Source organism: Aythya marila, assembly GCF_965140915.1.
Source record: "Aythya marila genome assembly, chromosome: Z".
Taxonomy (NCBI): domain Eukaryota; kingdom Metazoa; phylum Chordata; class Aves; order Anseriformes; family Anatidae; genus Aythya; species Aythya marila.
This window is the reverse complement of record NC_139080.1, coordinates 79,976,713-79,985,019: the sequence shown is the minus strand read 5'-3', so window position 1 is coordinate 79,985,019 and position 8,307 is coordinate 79,976,713. Positions and strand designations below refer to the sequence as shown.

The 8,307-nt window shown below is 48.6% G+C and overlaps 1 protein-coding gene across 10 annotated transcripts in view; it reads left to right on the top strand.

Moving 5' to 3' along the window:
• The window catches only part of SSBP2 (single stranded DNA binding protein 2), a 190,277-nt gene that overhangs the window by 549 nt on the left and 181,421 nt on the right, over positions 1 to 8,307 (top strand). The window lies entirely within an intron of this gene.

The following is an 8,307-nucleotide window of genomic DNA, read 5'->3' as shown; positions in this document are numbered from 1 at the left end:
GGGGGGCAGCGGCTGAGGGGAGCGGGGTAACGGCTGCCGGGGGGGGGGGGTGCAGGCACCACACACACAAAGAGGGGGCTGAGGGGGGCGGGGGGCTCCTGTTCAGCGCTCCCGCAACTTTTCAGCGCTCGCTGAGGGGGGGGAGGGTGAGGGGAGCGGCGCGGCGGTGGTTACGGGAGGGTTTTTTGTTTGTTTGTTTTTGTTTTTTTTTTTTTCTCTCGGTGAAAGTTTGGGTAAAAGGTAAAAAAAAAAAAAAAAAAAAAAAGGGAGTGGGGGGGTGTTGGGGTGAGCAACCGGTGTCGTTAGGGGAGCGGGGGGAACCTGCACCCCCCCCCCGGCAGCTCGGCCGTCGGGAGGCAGGAACTTTGCGGCAGCCCCGCAGCAAACCCCAGCCCGGGGGGCGCCTCCGCAGCCTGCCCCAGAAACCCCACAAACCTAACCCCAAACCCCTACACAACCTCCCCTCCTCTGCCTCCTTCCCCTCCCTCCCTCCCTCCCTCCCTCCCTCCCCTCCGCTCCGTCTCCCCCCTGTTTGCTGCGAGGCTTCCCGGTAGTGAGGTTTCTCTGCGTGTGCGTGTGTGTGTGTGTGTTTTTAATTATTATTATTATTATTTTTAATATTGTTGTTATTTATTTATTTATTCCCAGCGCCTTGCCCTGCTCTGCTCCGAGCAAAGTTGCGGGGGCCCGGCTAGATGGTGCTGTTCCGCCTCGCTGCTCTCCCGCAGCGCCGCGGGGCGCACCCCCCCCCCCCCCTTCCCCTCCCCTCCCTTCCCCTCCCTTCCCTTCCCCAGATGCTGCCCCCCTGGTAACGGGGGGGGGTCGCCAGCACCCTGCTGCTCTTCTTCCCCTTCGCCCCCCCCTCTCTCTTCACCCTCTCTTGCTTCCTTTGCCTTGGAGGGCAGCGGAGACGAGCCCGGCGGCTGGCTGCTGAGCGCACACAGCGGAGGAATGCTGCTGCATGGCACGGGCTGCGGGCTGTTCTTCTGTGCCATCTTCGCAGCGCTCCTCTTTAACGTGTTCAATCAGATTCCGTCGTGGCAATGTTCATACACTTTCATTTTTTTATTATTATCATTTCTATTTTATTTTATTTTATTTTATTTTTATTTTTTTCCGGTTTCATTCTCCTTTCCCCTCGCGCTGCACCGCTCTGTAGCCGCGCAGTGCGCCTTGCGAGCGGGGTGATGCGCGAGTTCGTGCTCTGCTCGGAAAAGTTGCCGTCGGATTGAAGTTGCCGTCTGTAAAAGCACAGCTCTGACAGCCGCGGGAGGCTGCTAGCTCGGGAATCGCAGGCGAAACGTGTGCGCTCGGCTCCCGTGCTACGTAGCTCTTTAATCCAGAACAACAGGGTTGTAATCGTATCATTTGAATCTTGAAAGTTTTTAGAAACAAATCTATAATTCAACTTCGTTGTATCTGTTCGAGGTTTTAAGTACCTAAAACGTGTTGCCACTAACAGCTCTCCCAAACACACTTGAAATAACAGGGTGAATGTAACGTAAAAAAAATAAATACACTGCCTTGGGTTCGGATGGCCTCGTTCCATGGGACGTGTTTGCTCCTCACGAGGACGTGTGACAGGGGCAGGACTGGTGTGCGATCAGCCTGCTGAGGAACGTTTTTCAGGTGTGCAAGACACGCACGTTTGCGTGCAGTTCATAATCCAGGCTGTGATATATTCTACGGACCGATTCGATGCCAAATGTGCTTGTAATGTGGCATCTCACTGTAAGCTGCCTTTAGTATTTATGTCTTTTGAGGTTATGTAATTTCTATTAAAAAAAAAAAAAAGCAAACAAGTTTTGCAAGTCATTTATAGTAGCCCTTGGCAAATTATCGGTGCCGAAGATGGCATTCAGTTTACGGTCTAACTCTCTGCCCCTCCTGCCTGACCTGTGGGGTGAATTACCCGCGTTAGGTACCTTAACAACAAACGTGCAGTGCAGACAGATGGGTTCCAGGAAAACCAACACCAGGTTTTTGTACAGTGCGGCTAGGTAATGCGCTGAGGACGAACGCACCGTACCTGCGAACGCCAAGAGGATGGAGAGAGAAGAACCAGCAGTGCTGTCACGCCCTGTCCTCCCCTTCTGGAGCCGCCGTGACACAACTCCTGTCTTGGCCCCCTGGGCCACCCGGCAGAGAGGAAGGCTGTGTTTAGACAGCAGCTCCTCCACGCGGGGCCTCCTTCGCTGCGAGAGGAACAAGACTTAACATTTTTCTTATCAGCCTCTTCGGTTATCGCTTCCTTATTTTTAGGATTCCTGAGAATCGGATTAATTCAGATCAGGAGTTTGGTCCCGCTGAGGTGGAGTGGCTGAACCCTCTCAACTTTCAGTCGTGGGGAAAGAGGGGTCAGACCACACAAATTTGCACGTCCAGTTATGCACCCTTTCAAGCAACGCTTTTAAAGGCATTTGCAAGTAGGGCCATCTGTCTATCAATAAGGAAAATGAAATTCTGAAGGGATTAGGTCTTCCTTCTCACCTTCATCCTTCAGTGGTCTTCTAAACTTATTTTTTTCCCCAAAAAAGCAACCCTATCTTGTTGGGGCTCAGCAGGCATGCAGGGTCTTCTTAAAAATTACCACGAGGCTAGATGATTTCCTTTGAAATAAAAGGATGCATGATAACAACATGGAAGCAAGCTGCTTCCATGGTCAGCCGCTGATTGCTCTTCAGCTTGGCATGGGAGAGGACCTTGGGGAAGAGAGAACTCGGTTGCTGCTGCCGTGGCATCCTGGCTCCGCTGTTGTGCACAACCCTTCTTGCAAATGTCATGTGAGTCTGGTCTCAGCCGGTTGCACGAGGGAAGATCGTCATTTTCCTCTTTTCCACCTATCTTGCTGCTGCTCTGGAGGGAAAAGAAGGCTTCCCCATCATTGTTTCTCCTCCAGTCCGTTTTGGCTGGCCAGACGTGTGTCTGAACTGCTCCTCCTTACGGGTGGTGTGGCCGCCTGTCTCCTCCCGAGCGGGAGAGCAGCGCCAAAGTTACTCACCTCGTGTCACTTCTCTGTTGGTGCCCACGGGGTTCTCCGTACGTAGAGGAAATCTGACCAGTGATTTCCTCATTGCATCCTGCCACTGCTTAGAAAAGCTCTGAGATTTCGTAGGGTTTTGGAGGGTATGTGGATTTTGGGGCATAATTTTTGGGAAAAAAAAAAAAATCCAGCATGGAAAGATGGCGTTGCATGAATTTACATGAGTGAGGTTATCTCTCTCCACTGTCATGTTGGTAAACTACACAAAAGGTAAGATACAGATTACAATTAATTGCCATCCGTGATAAGTTCTCCGCCTGTCTCTGGGAAACGATGAGCTCGTTTTTCAAGTTTCAGGTGGTGAGAAGATGCAGTGATCTTTCTCTCCTTTTTTTTTTTTTTTTTTTTTTTTTTTCCCTGGAAAACAAAATGGGTGGTTTAATCCCTCATCTCATACAAATTTTAGATTTGATGTTTGTTAACTGGTGTAGCCCACCAGGTTTATCTGATGAAGTATATCACTGCTGCGTTTGACAGTGCAGAAGTTGCAGGCGTACTGTGCCGGCAGTCGGCTTTGGAAGAATGTATTTTTTTTAATCAGGAAGAGCACGGAAGAGAAGGTTCTGGAAACAGTAACTATTTCCGAGTATGTATTGTTGATCACAGGGCTTCAGGTGCTCTTTTATCCTGCAACAGTATCACGGACAGCCTTCCAAGTGATATATATGCTGCACTTCAGGCCCTCTCGGGATGATTGGTTTTGCACTGTGGAGTTAACAGGTACTGGCAGATGGAAGGGGAGCTGTGACGGACCGCAGAAATGAACTTTGGTGCAGCGCCGTGCTGAAATGCCAGCCCAACTTTCAAGCAGGGATATTTGTTCGCGTCTGGTTCGGCACGTAAAGGTACCTGGCAGGACCAGAACCAAGGGGAAGAGGACTCAGTTTCTGCGTTGCTTCCTCTGCTCAGTCAGTCTGCTCATAACTTTTTTCCCCCCGTTGCTTTCTCCCAGCTTTTTGTGAGGTGCCCGATTCCACCTTCCTCTGGCTCTGCCAGACGTTTGCTGCTGAAGATCGAGGGCTGCTGGAGGCCGCTCGGACCCGCCGGGTGCAGCAAATGCACCCTGGGCTGCAGCGAGCACGGTTCGGGCTCGGCTCAGAGATAATTAAATCTTGCTGGAGGAGACAGTAATTAACAGAAACCAGTATATATTAATAATTCATTTTGCTGAAATTACAGGCGAATGATAGCATCACAAGTCTTGAAGTAGCCAAACAAGGTTTTTACAACTTTGCCAAACTTTAACTGTTTGGGTGGAAGATTTGCCATGGCGCATGTAAGCCTTGCTTCATTTGTTTCATTTTTGTGTGCGTGTAAAAGTTCAGGCAAAATGTTTAGGCAGATTTTGAACATTAGGCAAAGAAAGAATACATCTTCCTGCATTTTAAAGGTTCTCCATGGAAAAGCAACGGGTGCCCCTCTCCTCTGCAACACCTGAAATTTGGTTGAGAAAGGCCGAGGGATTTCCTTCCAGGGAGGTGCCTTTTGCCGTTTGCATGACAAAGCAGCTGAATGTAGCCAGGATGGGAGCCTTTCAGAAAGATCGGCCTGCATATGCTCAGGGCTTGCTACCATTGATGGGCCAACAGTTTGGGCGAACAGTTTGGGCGAACAGTTTGTCCTCAGTGCAGCGGGCATGCATGGGCGTCCTTCTCTTGGTTTTGGGGAGCCAGCCCCAAATGAATGCGTGGTGTCGGGTAGGTCCTGTCCCACCCAGAGGTGGCACCCGTGGCCCTGTGATGGGACCTGGCTTCTCCTGCCCTCAGGGGAGAACCCGGAGCTAGGAAGGGGACGAGGGACACTGGCCAGAGCGGTGGGAAATGGCCTTCGTGTGGAGGGCTGGAGGCACCACGCTGGGGACAACTTGGTGGCAGCGTGACCTGGGGAGATGGAGGAGGGCTGAGGAGGGGCGCCAGGGTAAACGGGGGCTCTCGGGGGTTGTATATTAACCATAGTCCTTACTTTGTCCTCGTCTGCACGCTTGGTGATTTACTGATTTTCCTCTGGAAGAACTCTGCTTTTTGTTGTGCAAAATAGAGCCTTGTTTTTGTAATGAGTAGCTATTTGATCATTCGCTGTTTTGTTGTCATTCGGTATCTGCCTTACGGCTTCGCTTGCCTGTTTCATCGTGCTGCTGTTCCTGCAGGAGGAATCTGCTGCTGCTTTGGTGCACAGCACCAGGGCGGCTTCAGCTCCACAAACCTGTGGCGGTGTGTGCCGGGCTGGTTGTAGCAATGGCAGGCAGATGGGGAAAGGTGAAAGGCAAAGATACTCCGTGATTATTGGGTGGCTAACGAGCAACATGTAGCCTCATATTGTTGTTATTACCATTATTTTAATACATTTTTTTCAGAGCATTACATAGACCTCTAATGCCTGTGTGTAACTTCCACAGTCTCTCTGGCCACTCACTCTAAGACCGAGTTGCCATCTCGCCACGTTGGGTATCCCAAAAACGAGGAAACAATTCATGGTCTTGTGCAAAGTTAGTCTTAAATGCTTATCCTGTGGTATCAAGCCATCCCGTGGCCCACCCAGGGATGAGACAGGTGTCAAGAAGGGAGCGTAGTGTCACTTCCAGTCTCCTGAAGCAAGATCCTCCAGCAAAGGAGACTGGTCCTCCCGAAGCAATCTGAGCTTGTGCCACGTCCTGGAGCCGGCCATCTGCCCTCAAAGGTGGTCCTTCCGTGACCCTGCGGGCTGCAGGAAAGGGCAGAGCCCTGCAAGGAGCACAGCTGGGTGGTGGCTCTTCCCCGTGAACATCTCGTAGCTTGCAGCCTGAGGGTGTCTCAGCGATGGTGCCCGTTGGCTCCTGCTCTGCTGGTGTGTAAAAGGGGCAGGCAGGAGCTGGGGCAGAGCTGAAGCTCCTGTTCTGGCCCCAGCCTGGCTGAGGCACGGACCTCTACGTTTCAGTCATGTAGTGTAATGGTCAGGGAGTAGCTACTCTTTCAGCTGCTAGCGAGGATCTTGCTCAGGCAGCAGCAGACATTTTAATTCAGAAGGCTCGATGACCTCCACGCTTCTCCAGGCTCCAAGACGTGTCTCCCTCCCAGTCCCAGGAGGCTAACAGGTGATGAGAACACAAAATGCGCCTCTCTGGGAAGTTAAAAGGACACAGTAATTAAGACCATAACATCCTATCTTACTTCTGTCCCGCTTCTTTCAAATTCTTTGTTTCTGAGGGAAAATGAAGTGAGAATTTTTTGTGGTGGGTCATTTTTTTTCTTCTCCAAACCTTCTGTTACTGCTGCCCGTCGAATCTTTCTGGCTTTTCTCCATCTTACAAGTATAGTGTCTATATCTGAGCACAGAAATCAGTAGAATGACATAATTACCTCTCCTTTAATACAATACATACTGCTTGCTTTTTTATATAAAACATTGCTGCTAATACTCCCTAGAATGCTTGCCTGTTTTTTTTTTTTTTCTTTTATAAATAATCCATTTTGCAGTCCACATGCCCTCCAGGTTCTTTTTACAATACTGCTACCCAGCCAATTATTCCCCGTTTCATATTTGTGCATTTGATTTCTTATTCCTGCGCATAGTACTTTACATTTGTCTGTATTAAATTCTCTCTTATTAACTTTCCTTTACCCTGTTTGCGTCCCCATAAGGGCTACTGATCTTTCCCAATTTACCGTCTACACTTTTGTGTTTCTACATACAACTCATTAATGAAAGTCTCTTAATGGAATTGGTTTAGGACAGCAAGAGTTTTCTTGAAATATCCTCTCATTTTCAGAAGCATACTGATAATGACTCTTTATTGTTGTTATTATTATTCTTTCAAGCCATTTTTTTATTTCATGAAAGCGGTTTCCTCTGCATATGGAAGTATTGTGATAGTCTAAGAATCAAAACTCTTAAATCTTAACTTTTAGTGAGCGATCCACTTGTCCCTTCTTACCTGCCGTGCAGTCACCCCTTCAAATAACCTCAACCCAGCCTGCAGGTTGTTTCCTTGGGCAGATGATGTTGGCTCCTTCTTGTTACTGTATTTGGAAGATGTTTATAAACTTGCTTCTGGAATTGACTTCAGTATGCTTTCTGAATGTAAGCATGATATCTGCATTACAGTTCCTCTTTTTTTTTTTTTTTCTATCTTTTTATACATGCTATGGCATTTTGAGATTTTTTTTTTCTGTTTCTTGGGTGTTTTTTCCTCTTTTTTTTTTTTTACCCCAAATACCAGACTAATATAGAATACACAAATGGCCAAAATCCTGCCTTCTGGTCATCATGGGAGTGCTCTGGCAGTGGGACAGTGAGGTTGGGCAGGTTTTCCAAAAGCCCTGGGTTCCCCAGTTTGAGCAGGAAAATGGTGCAATCTCTGGAAAACGCAGAAAAATGGGTGACATCTGGGGGGAAAGGAAGAAGAGCTTGATGTGTGCTGTTCAGCTAGTCCTGGAGGTGCACGTAGCTCACATAGGGGGTGACAGCACTCCCCTAATGTAGTGCTGCTCCTCATCCCGCTGCCCAGAAGGGACGGAGCCTCCTCAGGTTCAGCCTCCGGCTCCTCCAGACACAAGCCTGCATGCTGATTTGACATACACGTCTTGTTTGTAGGAAAAACAGCTTCGTTTCTGGTAAAAGAGACAAAAATGCAAATGAACAGAACTTTTCTCGCCCATTTGTCATCAATCTCAATATAGATCTCTATGTATATCTATTTCAAAGAGCTGACATCCTTTCTCAGGGCAGGTGTACTGCAGCTTCTTGTTTTTTAAGTAGGACTCACCTACGAAAGAGCAGTGACTGGATGGATTTCCTTCTTTTAAGTGCACTGGGAGTGTTACCTTTTTTCCCCACCTTGTTTCCTGTACAGATATCAACTAGTAAAATACCAATTTGTAGAAGTCTAGGTGTTGGAGATCAAACTTCTCATGGCAAGGTAGGGTTTTTTGGTTGTGGTTGTGGTCTGTGAGGGTTGTGCTGCACTTCAGTGCCTCCTAGCATAGACCTCAGGTGGTTTTTGATCCCATCACTGTGAGGCTTTACTGCTTTTGGGTGTGCACCTCAGAGTGAAGCCCGGTTGTCCAGGTGGGTATTTTAACTGGGAACTGGCTGTGCTGCAACCAAGTGCTTCTTGCTAAATTTGTTTGGGTCTGGTTGAAACCAACCCTGCATGCTAAACCCAAACTCTTGGTTAGATTGATCAAGCCACAAGTACAAGTGAGAGTGGTGGTTTGCTACTTGGGCTTTGTTATTCTGTTTCTTTACAGCCTCTCATTCCTAAAGAAATGACAGTCTTTGAAAGACAG